Raw genomic sequence first — 22,291 nt, 5'->3', positions numbered from 1 at the left:
GTTTCGTTCACCTTAGCACTCCCGTGGACTTCAGTGCTGATGTGGCTGCTGCTGCTGCTGTAAATATGTAAATAGAGCGAACAGGAACAGAGCGACATACATACGGACTGATGCAAACACACACAGCCTTACGAACGACTCAGCAGCTTAAATAAAGCAAATACGGCAAAATACTACGAGAAGAATTCCTCTTGCTTCATCCATTGTTGAACATCTTAGTGGAGGAGAGATCGCTGGCTGTCACTCGAAGATTGTCGTTAGACTTAACAGTGGTGAGGAGGTCCAGCGTACAAACACTGACACACACATACACTTGGTATACATCGATACCTCGCGGTACAATGCACCGCATTCACTGACTACACTGAGCAGTGCACTTGGGAGGCCTCGGGCTCCATCCTGAAGCACGCAGTTCTGATACAGATCCGTCATTAGCTGGCAAAGCCCACCCATCTCATCCCAAGCGAGTCCGCCCGGAGGAACTCCGAGTCCCCTCCGCGATGCTCCTTCTAGGAGAAATCAGGATTGTAGAACCGAAATATTTGTGGAGGAACGAGGGAGAAAACAAGAAGCGAATGGTGGCCCGGTGCACACGTGAGACTCCTTCCCAGACTCGACATATTTTTCCAGAGTCAGCCCGGAGTTTCGAACATCGTCCTGCGGTCGGTGATGGTCATTTGGAGATCGGCAGCGGGAACCGGAATAGACGGACAGGTGCCGTGAACGTGCTCATATGGACGTTCCGAAAAATTGGAATACCCAACTGTCGCGAATCTGCTCTCAGTCAGAGCGAAACTGAGTTCATTCATTCGATGATGGTATTGGACACAACGAGAGAAGAATGATCTTCTGCCCGTCGTCGAAGTAGCCGAGGTTTCAGGATAATCCCGGCTCGGCTCGACCAACAGAGAATACCAGTAGTGAAGATGACAAACAGTCCACACAATACAACCAATAAATTTTGTCCTCCAAGTTGTCTGCGCTCACCGTGCTGTGAGCTTCTTTTTTTCTCGCTCGTCCTTCTGTGCGTCTGCTTTTTCACTCACTTTCCCTCTCTCGCTGACCAGGTTGTTCGCTCGTTCCGTGTATGCTTGTTAGTTCTACATTCTTGAGCGACTTATTCCACTTTTGAAGAGAGGTGACCTTAGAGGAGGTGGTCCTCCTCCGTCGCGAGGTATAAATCATGGAGGACATGACTCGCTTTCGATGGTAAAAAAGGGCTTAGAACTTTTGGACGTCCTGCAGGCTAGCCTTCGCGATTGTTGTGACAGGGCTACGCGACAGAGCTGTGCCCGAGCGAGTTCTATCTAGTTAGACACAAGGACAATGTGCAATCGGGTAACATGTGCGGTGTCCTCATTTTCTCTCTGCGTTCGTTGCCAAAGCCTTCCCGGGCTAGGGCGATCCCGTTGAGAGGAGTCTACTGACTCGCTCGCTCGCTGCATAGATAGCACTCGCTGCGAGCTGTTGTCCTCACAATGCTAAAAGATTATCACAGCAGCAACTTGAGAGATAGCTCGCAAAACCCACCGCCCGACCAGCGGGCCGACTGACCGGCCCGCCCGGCCTGCCTGCCGACTAAGAAACCTACTCAACGGACTCCCTGCCTGCTAAGCTACAGGATAAGATTGTGGTGTTAGCGGGATTCGGAGCCTTCATCTCCCTCGTCGTCGTTGTCGACGTCGCCGTCGTCGCTCTTTCAGGAGAGCCAGCCGAGAGTGGGGAATTGAAATGATAACGACTGATAACGGGGTGAGGAGTAGGGAGAAGACAGCGACCTGAAGAACGAGGAGCACGATGACACGTGACGAGGGAGTGAGATCGCCTCCGACCGATGTTCCAGATGCAGATCCCCGACGCATTGTCGAACCCGAAAGGCTTAGCCCGTGGTAGACCCGGAGGTACCTTTGTTATTATGATTCCTCCCCTTGTTATGATTATTTCCATTTTTGTTATAATAAGGGTCCCGATTCAGCGACGCTGCAAAAACGAACCTCAGCAAGCTAACCGGATCGCGACCGAAAGCAGGCGAATCTTGCACCAATCGAGCTTGCAGGGAAAACAAAATGAAAAACTCCTTTTAATCGGTATTCTCAATTTAGCCGAAAAACTGCCCATGTTAATTTATCTGGGAAACTGAGAATGGGAATTTCCGCGCTGCTGAGCAATGCGAGAGATCGCAAATCGGAGGTGATTCTCGAGTCTGGGTTGAGAGGCAGCGGGCAAAGTCTCAGCTCCCGGAACCACCTGTGCGATGGGAATAGCCCGGGGCTTAATGGGGTGTGCCTAATATAATGATCATCAACTCCACTGACACTGTCTCTGCGGTGCTTATCAATGGAAAGAATTGAAAAATTGGATAAGGAGCTGAAACTCCAGAAGACCTTCGTTGAGACACGCCGATGACACAGAAGGGGAAACGAAAAGTGGGGGGGGGGGCGAAAAGTATTTGAAAGAGGATAAGGAAACGGGGAGGGTGGGAAGAACTCTGGACGAAAAACGGAAGCCCTCGAACAAGATTATCGAGTTAGCAGACGAACTGTCGATCCATCGAGCGATGAGTAATCATCCTCTCGGAAGCTGGCAGGTACCTTTGTTGGTGGCGAAAACTGAGGCGAAAGTCAAGCCTGGCATTGCTGTTTGTGAACATCATTTTTCAATTCTTGTTCTACCTCATTCGTTGTCCCGAGCGGGGATCGAGAGCTCGACTGGCCGCCATTGCTGAAGATCGACATGACCATGTTGAATACTATCCATGAACAGAAAGGAGGGCAAATGCGGAAGACGCAGTAAAAAGAGAAAACTTGTCCCGGGGCTATTTGAAGTTGTCCGGGGCTGTAGCCGCTGCTCATCCACCGCTCGTCAGCCATCATATTTAGCGGGATTGGGAGCAAACATACCGATGGTGTCAAGAGGAATCAGTACGGGGAGGCTCGGGGCTAATGCGATTACCAGCAAGCCATCCACACAGGGCGCCGGGCTTCAGCCAATTGAAGGAGGGCTGCGGGAGGTGAAGGTGACGCGTGATAGCCATATGAATACGGGAATGCCCAAGGCGACTAACGACTCCCCCGATGCTCCAACGAAGTAGAGAACGACTCAATGGCTGGATGCACGGAGCCAGAGACAGACGAATGGACGATGAGGATGATGCGCCTGTCAACAGTCAATGAGCTTATTTCAACAGAGGCAACAAGCCAAGCACCCGAGGAACCCTCCTCCCTGATCAGGGATCAGACAGCGCTTGGCTTTCTCGATCCCGTTGCGCCTATTCCCACTCCAATCTCGGGCTTCGGGGAGATCTCGCCGAGAAAGGGAGCAGTGACAAAGATATTGTGAATACACGTCACACCTTCGACTACAATGGTCATCCAAGGCTCGATGGTATCGAGAGACCGCGAGACTTTCTCGAGATGTCCTACTAGAGTATCAACTCAATGTCCAACTCCGGTTTTTAATCTCAAGCAAGGAGTCGCTCGCGAATTGAGAGCCGCATGCATCGAAGACATCTGACAATGACTTTTCCGTCTGAGTAGCTGAGCTGGGAGCGGTATGAAAATTCGGTGCGAGCTGAGCCCAGAGAGCGGTACGAAATTTTCCTGTTGGGGGGCGATTGACCTTCGGGAGGTTCCAGGTACTGGATACCTTTTTATTCCCGAACGGAAGGGCTTGCAGTCAGAATGCAAGCCCCCGCTTTATTACAGGTCTGTCCCGACTGCTGGCGGAAGGGTCGTGGGCCCTAGGCCAGCGGCGTTCCAGCCGGTGCTCTGACCTTCGTCGGCAGGAATTTCCCCCTTTCAGGCCTCACGCGGGGCGTCCACTCACCGACTTTCCTCTGACCTACGAGGCTGACAACCTTCGATCAAGAGTTTTTCTCGAACGAGTTCGAGAGGAATTCCGAATCCGGACACGATTCGTCTCGAGTGGGGCGAGGAGAAGAAAACTTGAAATACTTCTACATGGCGTCTCGTCGATGATAATTTGCGAGAATCCGAACGAAAAGAGTCTGATTGTCAGTTTTCCGTCATTACACCGCCGTGGAGCCACACTCGGAACCCCCTTCCTAACATTCCGAAGGACACTTGGGAGCGAGTCGCAAGGGGATGAGGAGGAATGAAGATCTCTGGGGACAAGCGCCGAGCAGGAGACGACGACGAGTGAGGAGGTTTCACTCTGACTGGCCATCGAGGACTGCTGCCATTCATCACGGGGGGATTAACTCCACTGCAACGGCAGCACTGGCAGTAGAAACGAGGAGCGACCGCGCGAGAAGCTTAACTTGACGCGTTGTATAGCTGATACCTGCGGAGCATATGTCGCTGCTTCGCAGCATTTTATTTGTCAGAGGTGCCGAGGTGCTCTCCGAAATATTATCATTATATCGGAGCTTATCAGTCAGTCTACCTCACATCGCCGGAATTTCTTTGGCGCGGCGGTATTCTCTCGTAAATGGAGCGCGCGCACGGTCATCGATCCGATGTTCTAAACCCATTGTGACACCTCGAATTCTCCCGTGGCCGATTTCAAGAGGCTTCGACGACAAGTTGCGGCGCTGCGGAATTGGCCGGTGTTGTCTCCGAGGTCATAGCGTTCATCGATTCGAATCGGTGAAAGCTGGTTGGCTCTCTTGTTGTCGACGAGGGTTGTTCAGTCGAGTTTGCAAACATGAAGCACGGCAACATATGTCGGTTGGGCTTCGAAAAGAGAGCGGAGCCTCGACCGCAAACGCCGCACAATACTGTTTGTTCGAACGATATTTCAGCTCAGACACAATTAACGCATTCGAGCTTGACGCAAATGATTCTCAAGCTCATTGTCAGTGCATTCTTCGCCCGCTAAAAATAACATCAACACATCTGACACTGTGTCACTGTGTGTGTGACCGACCGAACGGCCGACAGACTGACTGAGTGCTGTTCGTTCGCCACGGCCAAGCATGCACGCAGGCGAGCGAACATGCGACAATCCAATGTTGTTGGAGAAACCAAAGAAGGGAGTAAAACATCAGACAGAAAAGTAGAGCATGTGAGTTTCGTTCTCTGGTGTTTGCGAAAAGCGCCGATAAGCGTCGTTACGGAGGCTACGCTGGCGCTCCCTTCGCGGATCTTCATCGGAATAGATCGCGACGATTCCCCGCTATTCGGTGGCGGGAGTTCCCCTCCTCCCGGGGAGCCAGAAGGTCCCGACGGTGTCGATTAGCGCGGCGCCGCATAGGAAGAAATCTCCGACGTTCTCCCTCGAAGTCTTCGATTGTTGCTGAATGAGCTCATACAGCGGTAGGACGCCTGCAGTTCTCCTCGGACCGGAGGCGTGCAGGCGTGAGAGCCTGAGCGTGCCATGAAAGCCAGAATATAGGTGCTTCATCTTTCCTCATCCGACGGAGGCAGATCACTCTAAAGTTGGCAAGAAAAGCATTCTTCGAGCCCCCGCCTGAGTAGTTTTCATTTCCTCCAAGTTGACTTATCTCAGGTCGTCTCCCATAACGCGACTGCCTGCAGATTCCGCTGCGGCTCTCGGAGCCACTCCATTATGGTCGATGACAGATTGGGAATCAAATCAAACTTAACCGGCGAGCTCGCAAGCCGACCTGCAAGCGAGACGGAGCGCTTGTTCCTCTCCCAGAGCTGCCCGAGTCGACGCTTTCAAATAGGAGATTTTGGACCGCGGCTTCGAGGGCGCGTAAGATGCTCGTCAGGAAGAATCTCGGTAATCGGGGCTATAGACGAGCCCCCCACGACACGTCCAGCAACAAGCATAGTAACCGGCGCGGACCGCAGGTTCCGACCTGGAGATTCGCGGGAACTATCGTGACCTCACAACGGAGGTGGCGCTTGTTTCCAAACATTTTTACAGATGCTGGCATCCCGATCAGGAAATGGATGGCGATCTTCATCCGGATGGGGATTCGATCCAGTATCTAGGATGTAGTGTGATGCGGAAGTATTGGACTATATCTCGTATAGTTTCCGTCCTCTTCCCCGTATCGATTGTGTCATCCTTCTGATTGCTGGGGGATTATCGTTTCAATGTGTTTCGGGTGTCTGCTGGTGGGCATGAAATCCCGGCAAGCGAGAGGATGAGTGATGACGGTACGTTCTGAGTCCCCATCTGAAGCATGCTGAATATATTTTCAAACAATGAGTATTTGAGGAGATAGCGGATATATGGAGATGCCCAACGACAGCACCAGATGCTCTCCGGCTTTTTCTGTGGACGAGGCTCCGCCGTCACTTTGTTTGCGAGCTCGGTCGAACGTAGGTATGTATGAGTCGACCCGTCTGTCAATAAACCAAGCGTGTGATGTCCATTTTCCTGATGCCATTTAGCCCCGTCCTTCTCGTATTTCGGTCCCGTTCCGACGACGACGGTGCGCTGCAACGGGTGTGGCAAGCCAATGCGTCCGGCGCTCTGCGTAGCAGCTGCTGGTGATCGCAAGGGATCCGTGACAAGGCTCTGAAAAATCCAAATACATATTTAGAAGAAAGAGCGTATATTTATTCTGGAGCTTTCGAGAGCAATTAGGTTTTACGACCGACGGTGGCGTGTGAGGTTCGTTCATCCAACAACAGCTGAATCCACCCAAACACGCTACACAAATAAAAGTCGACGGCGGGCTTTCTGTCGTTCCGATTGGAGCAAGTGGAGCCGCGGACAGTGAGAATAATTTATCGAACTGAAGAATAATTCACCGTCGAGAGAAAAAAATCAAAGTGAAAATCAGGGTTCTCCTCTTCGCGCGCTATGGGATTCCGGTCCGCGCGATGTGAATCTCGGACCGCTGTAATCGATGCGACAGCACTCATTGTCGTCGAAAATCTCGATGAACGAGGAGCTCGAGTCGAGGCCGTAACTACTGCTGCTCCCGCTGCCTAGGGATTTGCATTGTGAGTCTATTAGAGGCATTAGCTTCACTAGAGTAGCGGAGAGTGGGGAGAGAGAAAAGATCTCTCCGGCTTCCTACCTTTCGAGGAGAAACGCCGAGAGAGGGAGAGCGCGCGCGAGAAAAAAAAGAGAACTTATGAGAGCAACAGTGCTGAGCGAAGAGAAGAATTTGGCCAGTCAAGTATTGGGCGGAACGGGGAGTGGAGATGTGAGACGCTCTTGTTGTGTGAGATTAGAGACAGATCGGATCGGGTCGCCAACAAATTCTGGGGGAGTTCAAGTCGCGGCTTCCTCCGACGGGGATCGACAGCACCTCGTCGTGAGACAGCCTGTACAGAACAAGAAGGTTACGTGGTCGTTGCGACAGAGACTCCGAGAGACGCGCTCCCATTCCTTGAGAGGATCCGGGGAGGAATCTCCTGTGTTTGTTCCGACTCCAGGCATTGACTCTTCACTCCGGAGCGAAACTCGTTCCTTCGGTTTCTGCTCCATCTGGAATAACCGACCGCGAGGGTTATTGACGGAGTCTCTTGCGCACAGCGGAGACGAGCTCGAGAGGAGAACGACACGCGTTCGGGTGTCGCCGTATGTGGGACAAAATGGGAACGGGAGCGAAAAAAAGAAGACACCGGGATCGGATGGGACGGGACACTGAAGAAAGGGGGGAATCGGAGATTCTGCGAGGAACAGCGGTAATAGCGATGGCGACAGACGGTTGGTCTTCGCGTCCGTCTATTTGCCTGCCGGGAGAAGCCACCCACCGTCGGAGCGAGCGAGCAAGCGACCGAACGGCGGACAGACGAAAGGAACAAGGAGGAAGAAAAAGAGAACCGGGAGCCGGAAAAGCCGCCAGAGAAGAAGACATGTCGACAACGGTTTTCTCTTCTCTCCAACTAGTCTTCTGAGAGAAAGGGAATCGCGAAGAAACGTCATCGCCGTCGACTCCAACTCCGAATTCCCTCCCATGTTTCCGGCTGGTCGAGCATGGGAGCGTCTCTCAGCGAAAAATCACTTGATCTCTTTCATTATCGTTTTTTCATCATAGGGTACGGCGGCTGATCATTCTTCCAGCCTAAAGATTTCATTACTAACCTCGCCGTACGGAGTCCGTCCGGGTCTAGTGTTTCCGGGATCTTCCCCCCTTCTCAACCCTTGTGACATTCATCCATCGATCGGCGAGTCTTTCAGTCGGTTGGTCGCTCTGTCGGCTCCCGTCATCGAGCCAGCGAGAGACTCAGCTCGTGTGACCACCCTGCGGGAGTAGTCGACGCAGCACAGAGTCACCCCAATGCCGTATATGGTGAATATATGTATATATATATGAAGACACCTCAACCGGCCGCGGCCATCTCCTTTGCATAGTCAAGTCATAAAAGAGTACTTAGGTTATTCTCGTAAATTAACATACAGTTCCAATCTGGCCGCCGTCTCCGCTCTCGCAACCCCGCGCCGCAACACCGGAGAATTCGTGCGTAACAACCCTCGACCGTGTCTCTCTCATCGTTTACATGCTTGCCTTGTCGAAGAACGTCCCTCTGGACTCCCTAGCTGGGATTTCGCTCGCCGACGGATCCTCGGTCATAGTATGGGAATACCGGGCTAGAGAACCTGCCGGTGGATTGACCGGGGGAAAAATTCGAGTGAGAGCCTCGGGAATCGCAAGGGATTCGAGTAAGATATGGGATGTCTCTTCTCGGGATAGCTGTACGAGGAAACGAGTTTTCCCCGGTTAACCACCAAAGTCGAGAGCGATTAATATCTAGTTCACCGGCGGATGAATCCGAAAGAGGATCCTCAAAACAAATTAAGAGGAATTCCTATCTCCCGTTCGAATGAGGACTTCGACGGCCGAGCACCCCCGAGGGCGATCTAGCTCGCTGGCCACGAGTTGTCATTGCTTGATGTTGAACAGGACAACGTCGGCGGCGGCAGCCATCGAAGGACGACAAGCGGAGGAAAGGGCTGCCCGCTAAATTCCCTCGCGAACCCAGTGGGTTGGTTGGCGGCCTACTGGTGGGCTCGCTCTATCGATGGGGTACGGCGCTATGTTACTCCGAGTAAGCTTGCCCTGCGCCGAGGAAAATTGGCGCTATTGAGCGACTGCCATATAGCCGCCAGCCAGCCAGCGAGGAAGCAAGCTCGGCTGAACGGACCGACGAACGAACAAACGAACGAACGAGCGAGCGAGGGCGGGCAGGCGGATAGCCATTGAAGGAGGCTCCTCCTTCTTTCCTGAACCGGAAGAGCGGTCTAAGCGCATATGCTGCTGCTGCTGCTACCGCCGCTGCCAGCGCCGCTGTAGCTCCCTCTGCCGCCGCCGCTGCTGCCGCCGCCGCCGGCGCCACCACATTCATGACACGCTACTAGTCGTCGTGGGGTCGGTCGTCTGTATCATGGAACGCGAGACGGGACACAGCACACTTATCCGTACATATTCTTTCGGACCGACGGTGTTCTCGCAGGCGCAGAGAAACTGATCCGGGAATCAGCGAATCTGATCTTCATCGATGACACTCTTTCTTCTTCAGCTCAGAGCCGAAGTCTCGAAAACCTTCTCTCATCCGTGTCGAAATTCCTTTCAGCTTGACCTTCCGTTTTTCAGGAGCCCGACCATGCGGCTTTCGTTCCCGATCCTGTACTTTGTTTCGCAACCTTACTGCGAAATTCCAGAACCTTACTGCGAAACTCCAGAACCTTTGAGCCTAGCCACGATCAATGAATACAAATTCACCTTCCGCGGCTTTCCGTCTCGCGGCTAAGGATAGCGTACATCGCGGAACGCCGATGCGTGACAAGAAGTCGGATTTCTCCGCTTCCCTCGAACCGCGGAGTCCCATCCTTCTCCGAAAGAGATCCCTGGAGAAGTCCAGCTCCCTCGCGAGCAAAGTCTGCGATGAGACCATTGGCCGGCTGGCTGGCTGAATCAATCGCTAGATGACTCGCTACACGACTGGACAGTTTGCTAATCCAATCTGACCCTAAGGGTCTGTTTCTGGGTATTTGAATAGCTCGAGAAAGTGCAGACATCGAGAAAGAGCAGCAGCTGCCGACCGGCGGTGCTGCGGCTGCTTCTGAACGTAGCGAAGAAGGAACACCGAGGAGGAAACCGGCAAGCACGCAAGCGAAAGGGAAGACAACTCTTGTTGGCGATAAGCCCCCGGCGGCAAGCGGGTTCGTTGGTTGGTTGCCTGGCTCGCTCGCCCGCTCGTTCGTTGGTAAGCTTGCCTCGCTCGTTTGCCCCACTCACTTCACCCACAGAGTCGCTCCTTGACTGCCAGCTCGCTCGCTCCCTCCCTTCCTTCTTCGTTCGCTGGCTGGCTGGCTGGCTCGCTTCGAGAGCAGCCATACTCGATCCCTTCCTCTCGTAGCTTCGCTCCTTAGCGCTAACATTTCGTAAGCAGACGGCAAGCTCTCCACACTTGTGCTCCGTGGGTCGCCCCCATCTCTTCTCCGCTCTCTTATTATGTTCACCAAATTACGTACAACGCTTGCTCTACAGAGCGAAACACCACTAGCGGCGGCAGCAGAAATGGGAAAGAGGAGAATCAGGAGGATCCTTCGCTGCTTTTTCGCTTCGCCATGACACGCTTGCACCGAGCGACTCTTGAACCGGAATTGAACATGCCCTCTTATTCAGGATAATGCGGTGGAGTGCTCGCGACGGGCGGAACCGCTCTCCCGGAGGATTACCACTGCATGGACACGCGACCCGCCACCAGGTTTTACACGACAACGCAAAAAGAAGCGAGAGAATATTTTCCGTTGAGCAAACCGATGGGCTCGGTTCGAACAGAAACTCGAAAAATGAATCGGGAGACGAGGGAAATCTGGAGCTCGATTCTGCCTGATTCTCTATTCCAGAGAGCAGAGCGTTCCGAGCTGGAACACGACTCAGGATCGCGAATGGCCTGAATTCCTGAACGATTTTTCGCGAAATGAACCGTCTCCCGGAAAACAGATTCTTCGCCGGAGTAATTTTGTCTCCGGCCCGAACATCCCCCAAAGTACAGGGTTCACCTTGCTGGCCGGATACAGCGCAGCGGTGTGCTCCAGCCGTATTCGAGATGCACTCCTGTGCAGGCCTTCCGAAGGTCCGAATCCAGCTGGCTGCGGCCGCAAAAATCTTAGAAATATTGCAAACCGGATATGCCGGCACGATCCGTTTGGAGGCCTATCCCTGTCTGTGGCGGTAGGCCTGAGCTTCGCCCGAGCTGCGGTTTGGCAATCGGGAACTCTCACCTCTCCCTCGTTTCAATGGCGAATTAGCCGGATATTGTTATATATCAGACACCCCTGATTTCGCCATCGCCCTCGTTCCGTCGGTCTCGAGTGGAACCTCTCAAGGAGTCAGGCTTCTTCCCTTGAGGAGAGGGGTTTGGCGTCCGCAGCTCGTCAGACTCTGTTGATGTACCACCTCCCGCCGAACCTCCCAGCCCAACCAGGAGACCTTTTGAGGAGCGGACAAAGTAGGGGAATGCTGCAGAGCTTGCGTAAAAAGCGGGCGAGCAGAAAAAAATGGAGCCACCGCAAGATCCCTCTAAGTCAATCGAGCAACCGACCGACCAACCTAGCAGTCTGCCGAGCAGCGGGTCGGGCCGGCACTTTCCTTTTCAAGCGCAGTTGCTGACGTCAGTCCCTTCACGGATTCTCCCTTGTCATAAGTTTTGCCACTTTTTTCATCGATTCATCGTTTTTGGAAACGAATGAAAAAGTGAGGAGGGCTCCGACCGAGAATAGAAGAATGAGAGAATGCAGGCGCGCGAGCAGGCGGACGGGCGGGTGGGCGTCAGCCATCTGCAGTAACTGCAGTTGCCGCAGATGGCTACTCGATCATTGACTCGTGCTGGCCTGTCTGCAAAGCCGTTGCCGACGCCGCCGCCAGTTTACCTCCGGCTTGCCCTCGTTTTTTAGAAAGACGACGACGAGGGGAGCGGAGCTTATCTTGTATCGAGAGCTCCTCTCGGTGAGCTTTCAATTTCATCTACTCGGACGCGTTGAGTATTTTAAATCAACTCCAACCACTCAGGTCTAAGCCTCAAAAAAGATTTAAGAACCAGCTCCGTCGACGAGCTAGAACGAAAGAAGGCAAGCAGGTAGCATGTCGTCGCTGGGTAATTCATCTTGACACGGGAGCTGCGGCAGCTTCGTTAACTAAAGTGTTCGTTTGTCTGCGTCGTGCCCGTGCTCAGCCGCCGGTGCTCTCGTTCGACGATTGCAGCAGCGTCGAGCAGAAGCTGAAACGCGATTTATCGGTTCTTAGAAGAAGAGAGAAGGGTGCGAAAGGATATTACGGAGCGACGAGGACCGACTCTCGAGTGCCGCTTCAGTTTTAGAGCAGGCGGGAGCTAACAGGTAATCTATTAAAACGGATCCTATACAACAGCAAGGGCGTAAGCGAGCAAGAGGACAAGTCGGAGACGACTTCCTCCGAGCCATAGGGACGCAGAGCAACAATGAGAGACCAAGAGATCCGAGACGTAAAATTCAGGAATTTCGCAGTTGCGGAAACCACGTAATCCAGAAGATCCCTCCCGAGATCGATGATCGAGGCTATTGTGACGGCGAGAAACTCTGCGAGAATTCGGTTCGGTCACCCTTGCCGCCGACGAAACTCAAAGCAGTCGAAGCCGTTCCGGATACGTTCGAGCATCGATTCCTCTGCTCGGGGACATGTATCCGCTCCGACAGAGACTTCAGCCAAATTGAAAAGAACTCTCTGTTCTGCGACGAGTGCAACAGCGGGAATTGTCCTCGAGATAAGAGAGTAGCTAGGCGGCTCCACACTCGGCTTGCATCTCTCTCCCTCCCTGGTCGCCCATCTCTTGCCTTATCTATTCTAATGAGGGTGACTCTTTCCGAGCGAGCGCACGAGCCGGTAAGTGAGTGAGTAACGAGAGTGGCACCTGAGAGACGAGGAGTTTTCCACTCTATTACTTCTAGCCCACCGATATCTCCTGTTACCCGCAACGCTGCTCCGGGTGCTCCCCTTGTTTCCCTCTAGGGCTCGCCAGCTATGCGTCGCTCTTCCCCCCGATCTTGTTGCACTTCCTCGTTCGCGAGACCAACGATGAGAAACGGCTCGTCTTCGGCAGATTCCCCCTCTCGGAAGGTCAACCCGGCGAATCTTGAAATACATACAAGCGATTCTCCGGCCCCTAAATGTGCCCTGCATGCGTGCTTTGCGCTTTGAGGTGCGCGGAGCCTGGCGGAACAGTGGGCTCGCTGGTGGTTCCCGGGGCGAGCCGGTTCCCATTTGGGCTGGACCTGGTTCCTATTTTTTCCCCGTTGGATCATTTGCTAAGTTCGGACGCAAAGACCGCGAACGACGAACAGAGGCCCGCCTCCGACCGTGGCTTAGAGGTGGCGTTGGGTAGGAGGCCCCTGGTTTTCCTCCTGGTCGCCCCTCAACTTCATTCTTCCATCATTAATCTCCCGATTCTTCATCATCTGCTCCCGCCACAGAGCGGCAACGACGGCAATGGCTCCAGCAGCAGCAGCTATTTCCCAAACCCTCGATCCCACTCAGTGCCGGAGCCGACACTCGACCGTGGATGGAAAACGAGAAGAGTTATCCCGTTTCGACGACCCCTGTGACGAACGAATCAGCTAACGTTACAGCGACGCTTCCCGCTTCCTTCTCGAGCTACCCCGCTAACCGATACTTTTTCGCCCACTCCGTCAGTGTCCATTCGGTCTTGTTGCTGAAAAAAAACACGTCGAAGGCCAATAATTGATAGAATACGAAGTTCCCCGACGGGTGCGGGCTGGGAGCGCTCGGCGTTAGATTCAGATTCGGAAAACTGTTGATTTCGAGAGTTATTGATAGACGAGCAGCAAACGCTCCCCGGTAAGTCGGCTCGAGTCTCTCGATCGGACTCCGACTCGGTCGCTCCGGGTCGGATGGATATGATCGTGTCTGCGTCCGTGTGTTTCGCGCTCACACGCCCCTCCAATCCGAGAGGCCATCAGTCACCGCTCGTCACTTCGAAGGAGTCAGTGGGTCCTCCTGAGTTTAGAGAATGGCGCCAGGCCGCAGCGAGTGGCAACAGCGGCGTCGGTGGTTGCGCGAATATCATCTACCATTGCCTTCCACCGGTTGGTTACTCAGCACCACCGAGGTAGAATTGAGCGATATGACTTGAGTGTAAGAACGCACGAGCGAACGAGTGCGCAAAAGTGAGTAGATCAGGAGGCTCCCTTGTGTCGAACGATGCAATACCTAGCCAGCCAGCCAGCCCTGCTCGCTTGCTCGGTGGTAGGCCGCTGCGAGTTCCCTTCAACGACCACGGCGATATGGTAATCACGTCCATCGCTCTCTTCGCTTAAAAAGTATCACACATCCATCATCTCTCATCGATGGCAAAAAAAGACAAAAAAAAACAGGCGAGATTTCGCTGAAGGTGCTGCTCGCTGAAAGCAAGAGTCAGACTCGACCCTCGGCGACAAACCATAGCCGTGCTTGACGAAGTTCTGCCTTGCTCAATCATGCTCCGGTACGGAGATCCTGCGGACTCGATGGGACCTACTGCGGAGTCGACATTCCTCCCAAGGAGCACCCACGTTATTTGGGACGAACAACAATAGTCCACACGTTGTTGCCGTCGAACCCATCGATCAACGTATTTTACTTGAGAATATTCGACTCAAGAGAATTTCCTCCGGGTTCGCGTTCCCTCGAGAGCGGCTGCAGACCCCTCCTCACCTGAACGTTGACAACGTCGTCGGTTGATGGGGCTTTGCGCGCGTATTCGGACAATCCTGTCCACGATTTGGAGTTGTAGGGACGAATCGGGAGGAATGGGCAAATATCTCACCCAAGCACCTCAGACGCGTAGCACATCGACTACCACGCGAAGACGAACAGCCGGGCTTGCACTGAGACACTGATGGGGCCAACAAAGTTTCTGTGTAAACAATCATTGTAGCGGTCTTCGGACGTCGACGCTGGTGGAGGCGTCTCTTGAAGTGCTCCTTGAGGAGCGGTGCCCCGTAATAAGGGGGTGACAGTCGAGAAAAGAGAAGAGATCAAGGAATACATACATACAGTACAGGAGAATCACAAAAGTATTCTCACTGAGTTTTTTCGACAGCATGGCGACCGTGTAGACATAAACGCAGAAGTACCGGTAATCGGACCGGGAACAATCTTCCTCCAGAATCCTCAGTCGGCGACTATGTTTATACTACGCGTGTATATATCGTTGCAAGGAGAGAAGATGAACGATGCTTCGAGGAGGTACTCCGTAAATGAGAGTTGTTGAAAAATGTGATCCATACAGAACGTCGCGTCTGGTTGTTGGTACTACGTCGCCACTCGAACAAGTCTCCGTCTTGTTCTACATGTGTTTAGACGCGTTGAAGAACTAAAAATTCAATGACTCGTTCTTCGCGTAGACCTGCATGCGGTTTCGACTGTGTTCCCGCTGCTGTGCATAAATCACGGCGTTCGAGCTCCAATCACGTGTTTGCATAAATGAACAGGATCGATCAGATCGGGAAAACTCGTCGCGTGGGATCGATAGCACTCCGCATTTAACCGGAGTCTAGACGCTCATCCGGGACTGCTTAGGCAGACAGTGACTCGTTCGCTCGGCCATAAAGTGCTAGAACAACCCCAAGACTGCCGGCCGATCATCGTTGTGAGCTTTGGTCAACGGCGCGGCGATTCTTTGAAGCCTGTTGTGTCGTCCACTTCTTGGCATGCCGTGTCCCGACGTTCACCGAGACGTTGGCAAGCGAGTCTCTCGTCGAGAAATATTCTCCCGAGTTTCTTTCCAAAAATCTATCGGACAACCGCTGCGATCGATTCACGCCGCGGAGCTTCGGGCGACGACGAAGGATTCCGTTGGAATTGCACCGAATTCGGAGTTGAAGAAGCGGAGCCCGGCAAGCGGCTCATGCCCCTCGCCTGAGACCGGTCCGAGCTGTTCGATTCGAGAAAGATAAAGATGTCGTTAATATCCCCTTTAGATGTAAGAGACTAACAATCGCGTGTCGTGCTTATGTCATGGAGTGAGAGCGCTTCAAAGAAGCCGCATCCAACAGCTCGATCCGACTCGCCAGCAGCCATGACAGCATTTCTGAAGTTATAAGCCATTTGATCTGAAGTTTCGCGGCCGCATCCACTCGACGAATGCTGATAAGGGAAGTAGGCGATGCGTTATAGATACTTCACGAAACGCTATCTCTCTACATACTTATATTGATGGAGTCCAAATCGACAAGTCAGACGAATGAGGTAACATTTTTGAACCTGTCTTCAGCGCAACGCATCCTTGAGCGACTCGAGCATCAGCCGATGATCGGCGGGGAATTTCACCACCTCGAAAATTTAAGTCCGAGATTCAGAAACACGGTCAAGAGGCGGCAAAATCTTATTCGGAGGGTTCAACGACACCCGGAGCACGTGATCTGCATATGGTTTGAATCCTCTACTGTTTTATTACCGCTCTCCTCTGAATCGAGAATTATTCCCCGATACGACCCTCCAGCCAAGGGTGTCGGATCCCTCTCGTCTGAAGATCGGAACCGCCGAACCACTGCTGTCGGATCTGACGGAGCAGTCGTTAGAAATGTCATACTTTTGACACGATCGATGAAGACCGCTTTGCATCCGATGCAATCACACGTTCAACAATCGTCATTGGCGTCGATCGGCGTGTTTTTTTTCCTCTACCGACAACCGCTCAATCGCCGCACCCGGACTTCGGTCACATCTCATTCGGAAAGTATTTTCTGCGTCATTTATACCGATTTTCTCCAGCATTGCCACTTGGACGACTCGTCCGGGCTCCTCCCCGAAAAGCACCTACGACGCGCCATTGAACAAAGGTTCTCGCTTTGCCGATGTGAGACCTGTGTGTTGTTATGATCATCAGAGACCATAGGCATGGCTATACCTCCGAAAATTGCCGTTCATCCGACGGGTGACGTAAAAGAAGTCGAAATTCCTCCCTGATTATGTCAAGTCCCAAGTTGGGGGGCTAATCGCCGCCCCGAGAGCATAGCGTCCCGCGGACGATGACCACTTCGACGAGAGTGCGTCCGTCCCTTGCTCACGATAGCGGGTGCCGGCCGCGCTCGACTGCTCCGGATGAATCCCTGTCATGAACTGGAGATGGTCCCGGAACTTCTCAAAATTTTGAGGTGTCGTCCTAGGGAGCCTGTACCCTGTCAGAGCGATCGAACTTTCCCGATTCGATCAGAGGGAAGTCCAGCGCTCTAGTTCGGGCCGTGGATGCTCGCTGCGGACCTGGAGTTCAAAGTCGGGAGCTCAGCCGATTCTTCCTCTGTCGTCGCCGGCCGGAAATGTCGCGAAGGAACAGAATTGAAGGGAAGAGTCATTTACTTACCGACTGAGCGGAGAAACGTTGAGAGGCGAATCAGCTCAAATCCAGATCGGGATAGTGGCTGACCGGTTCAATGTTCGCTGGTCGCTCGCTTGTTCGCTTGGCCATTAGTCGCAAGCATGTCCCCGACCAATCAGTTCCCTCGAGGGAATCCGCGACCGGCCACTCCTCGCAATCTCGTCCCTGAATAGGGTTTTTTGTTTGAACTCATTCGATGTGTTAAAGTATTCCATATACTGTTTGGTTAATGGACTTTTCCTCTCGTTCGATTCGTCCGGCGTCCACCCGCAGGCTCTCCCTCTTCCTGTGTCGCGTGCCGAGCGCCCACGAGCCCGCCATCCCTGGCATAGACTCCGATTTGAACTCCTCGATCTGAGTGACGATATGAGCTAACGAGGGAATTCGAGCCGATTCCAGCGGAGAAAGGGATATTCAGGCGAATCCGGTGGACTAAGGGATATTCAGGCGATCCCAGAAGGAAAAAGTGAGGTTTGTGGGTCTCCTCATTTCCGGAAGCCTGAGGTCATGGTTTCCTGAGGTGCGCGTTCGACTTCAATCACTAGACTCATCCGCGCCGAAATCGCCAGTTACACTCAGCGGACTTGGTTTGCGGCTGAGTTTTTCCCTGTTGGAGCGTTTCGTTTCCAGCTGTTAACGAGACCCCAAGGACCGCGGTACGGATAAGTAGCTCACTTCGAGCAACTTGGCTTCCCTCACAAACGACGCGCTGGCGCAAACTGCTGTTAGCGAGTGTGTTAGAATAATCAATGAAGAGCACTCGTTCGTTTTCTCGTGCTCCTCCCGAGCGCGTACTCGGACCATCAGGTGCCTAAAGCGTGGCGGAAGCGTGCAACTTCAGCTTCTCGTCGTGCGGCTGCCGACCCTCAGTCATCAAGATACTGAGTGGGTAAATTAATTAGGTAATTAATAATAAACTATTTAATTAGCTTTTAATCAGCACACATGCGCACTTTTTATCTGTCTGCCTCGCTGCTTGGCTGATGGGACAAGAGCCGGGCAAAGCCACCGAGCGATCAAGGAACGACGGGATACCGCGCTGGCTGTATTCGATCGCAATCAACGTCGCAGGTCCGCTCCCCAAGGCATGTTCTATGGGAGAAAGTCTCGTTCAATTTGAGAGACGCTTATTAAGAGTCGAGACGAACGCAACTTTGCCATTTGAGCGCAGGAGCGGACATGCCCAACCCCGTCGAAGGTATCCATCGAGAGGAGAACCGGTCGAGGGTTAGCGATCAGGCTCCCTGCATCGCGAGGTTCGCCCGCGGAGTCCTACCGGAATATCGGACGAACACTGGTTTGCCTTTCTGGGCTCACGATCGGTGTCTGGACTTCCATTGAATCCATCGACTTGAATGCCTCTTCGAATGAGTTGGAAATCGGCTGAGGTATGCGACCGCGCGCTCGATCGTAACCGCTCCCTCAGATTCCCGGAGGGATTTTTCAAATGGGGGCACGCGGCTCGAGTGTCCGATATCTGCTGCGTTTGGATAAAGCAACCGAAGGCATCGGGGCACGAGTACTCATGCAGAGCTTCTCGTGCGGCAAGCCATTAGAACACGTTTGTCATCGATCTCTCGATGTAAATGGTTTCCATCTTGTGTTTCGCTGAACGTTTACTCAGCCACCAGGCACGCGGGCGGGCGGCGCGGCGGACCGAGCGACGAGCCGTGCAATTAGGTTCGGCCACGATGGGCCCGACGACAGGCTTGAATCCGATTGTGACTGAGCAGCCTCATTCGCCACGAGGAAGCATTCTGTTCCTAGCGTCAGCGGGCGACACGAGGACGTCTTCCGCAGAAATAACGGGATCGAAATTTGGTGGGAATGGGGAAGCGAGTGTGCTTCCTCCTCGAGGTCGATGAGTACCTACGATATCGAAAAGGCGTGAAATGGCATCCTGTCGGCAAAATCCTCTCGAAATAGATTCCGCACGAGCTGCCCTGTGTCCGGAGCCGATGACTGGTAAGGTGTCCCCGCTTGTCGGTGATGTTGTTATCCTTCTCGTTGTTGCTACTGCTGTCGACGCTGTGGCGAGATCCGAACGGAGGCAGCAGAAATACAAGCACAGCTGTTTGCAAATAGACAACTCGAGAACTTCATCCAACAAGGGGGCCTGAGCTGAAGCCGGAGGAACGTACAAGCGAACGAACGGACGGGCGGACGAACTGCCAGCCCGTTAGCGAACGGACAAACTGGCTGAGTGAGTGAATGACTGAGGCACTTGATCGTCGTTTTCGAAACTCTCGTTGTCATCAAACAGCAGTCGTCCAAAAAAGGGCCCAGAGGAATCCAACCGCTCAAGCATCATCGGCCACTCGAAGCGTTCCATATTTGTTGTGGCTGCTGGTGCTCCAGACTCCGTCCAACGGAACAGTTTTCGGTTTTCGATGCGGCGGCTTAGACCTCGCAAATATGTTATTTACTCACTGCTCATTTGTCGTGGCTGCGCTCCGATTTTCATCGTCATGCTGGGCGCAGAAACCACAAACAACTTCGGGAGCAGGCGTCAACAGCTGGGGAGCTCCGACTCCGAACTCGGTGTTCGAACTATTTGGGGCAATAAAAGAACCGGGGTAATTTGCCCGGTTCGGATCCTGAAGCATCGTTCAATATTCTGCGCGTACCTTCCTCGCATTGTTGCGTGAGGTGACCCTCTATGTACCTACCTCTCTCTGATGGGCTCTGGCCGGAACTCTCCAGGACGAGCAGAGAGTTTGGCTTTCTCGGTCGCTTCAGGACTTCGCTCAAATGGCATGTTCACCTCGACCGATTGTTATTGAAGAGCCCGCTGAAGGAAGAACAGTCGAGGGATTGAGAACGCTACTGTCGATTCCGCTGATTTCAGCAGTGTGCTACTTCGAGGAATCTCACCGCCTGAGACAACATCGAAATCGGCACCTCACTGCGATACGACGTAGCAGGGTCCTCGGCCCTCGCTCAAAGTCGGATGGTGGCACCCTAAGATCGGTCTTGAACAAATCACCGTCACCTCGTGATTCGTGTTAGAGTGGAACTCTTGGAATAATGAAGATCTTCAATGATGAATTGTTGAATACCGAGGAGCACCGCATCGCACGGGTGGTTTCGTTGCAAACTCTGAACCTAAGTATACGTCGGATAGGCTCAGTGCGAAAGGAACATCTCGAAGGTCCTCAATTCCATCATTTACCGAGTCGTTTTGTAAGTACGCGGATCGGAAATTCGCGACAGATAGCACGGGAGCCACCGATACAGCAATTGCGGGAGCATCTGATTGGCGTTGGACCGCTTCTGCTCGGAACGTCTGCTGATGCTGCTATCGTCTTATCGATCGACATCGTTGTTCAGTTCATCGGATCTTGCAAAGACAGAAGACGGCGCCGGGGAACACGTGGAAAAGTTCGCCGATGGTTCAGCTTCGGCCGGTGGTGACGTCAGCTACGGCATCCGAAGCGGCTTTTACAACGGAGCAACCGACCTCTCTTGCAGCTACACCATCATCGAGTCGATCGACCGAGCGACTGTTTGACTGACAGAAAGTTCGCCATCGCCGGCATTTATGGAGCGAGCTTGTCTGGTAAATGCTTGCCATAGAATCGAGAACATCCATGTGTGAGGATAGATGACTGTACACATCTCATCTTGATGGTAGCATATCAGCGCTCGATCTTTCTGGTTCTTGCTCCGTACAAACATCCACTCCAGAGTCGGATTCCGCAAGAGAAGATTCGAACGGCCTCGATGGGGGCAATTCCAGAATTCGACGGAGGGGGGAGGGGGGCGCGAGGCACACTGACAGCGTCGCTAACGATGTGGGTAGCCCTTAACAGCCCTGAATCTCATTCGTGAAAATACCACTCATTAGCCAGGAGTCCTTCCGAAAAACCGTCGAACGTTGAATCAGCGTCAGCTGGTTCTATCATCAGGGTACGAGGAGACCCAACTACTTGTCAGGAGGAGGAGGGGGAATTCAATCCAATTTCACAAGGAAATAGAGGGAGTATTTCCCCGGTACGAGTCGAGACGAGTCGAAAGAGGTCCACACGCATTCGAATACGGGGGATGATGAATGAACGGGATAAAAGCCATCGTCGGCATAAATGTGGAAATAAGATAAGGACGCCGAGGGTATGGGGAACGTGCGTCCAATCGACCGAGCGGCTCCTGATCGCCGTCAAGCGCCTCCGAGGCTTACGATCGATGGAAAGTCAGGACGATTGACGGTGCCATATGCCACCACCGGAAAGCTCCGATGGGATAGAGGCTCACAAAGTTGACAACCATCATCACCGTCACTGGAACGACGAACAGGACGAGGAGGAGGAGGAAAAAGGCGGTGGTGGAGACGAAAACGAGGATAAGCCCCACGACAAATTGTCTTTCAAGCGCCAACTGATGTGTGCAGCGATGCGCGCAATATGGGAACAGTGCAACCGCAAAGACAGAGCGAGCTGGCGCCAGCGAAAGTGAACGCGCCAGCGGCGAAACTCTCGAAGCCTTGTTGATTGAGAAGTTAATTCTCGAGGCGGCAGAACACTCTGTCGTGTGACATTTGTCATCGAAGCGGACCTGAACACACAGACGGACCCAGCCGAGCGAGCGGGAACGAACAGTCAGTCAGTCAGTCAGCCAAGCGACCGACCGGCCGACCGACCAGCAAGTCGTCCAGCCGATTCGTTGGCTGCCGCTCGAAGTCGGCAAGCTTACCAAGTGTGGCTAGGTGTGATCTATCCCTCGGTCCGTTTGTTCTTTATGGCTCTGGTTAAGACCCGTATGAATAGATGTGTACGAGTGGCGGCGGAGGCGGCGGTCGCTGTATCATCGTTGTCATCATCAGCAGCTCGGATCGCTCCGCTGGCTCGTATACACATCGCTCCACGATATGAATGAATCAGACCGGCATGAGCACCGCCTTGTTGTTTGCGTCTCGACAACTAGCCGAGGGTGGCTCCCTTCATTACTCATAAAGTCGAATATGTTTGCGTTCTCCCACTCGTATGGTTTCCTAAAGATTCAGAGATTTGCTCCGTTTTCGCTGAGCGATGGTCCTGTGGTTTGGG

The sequence above is a fragment of the Galendromus occidentalis genome, unplaced genomic scaffold (assembly GCF_000255335.2).
Source record: "Galendromus occidentalis unplaced genomic scaffold, Mocc_1.1 scf7180000077191, whole genome shotgun sequence".
NCBI classification, from domain to species: domain Eukaryota; kingdom Metazoa; phylum Arthropoda; class Arachnida; order Mesostigmata; family Phytoseiidae; genus Galendromus; species Galendromus occidentalis.
The sequence above is the reverse complement of the archived record's forward strand: the minus strand, read 5'-3'. Positions refer to the sequence as shown.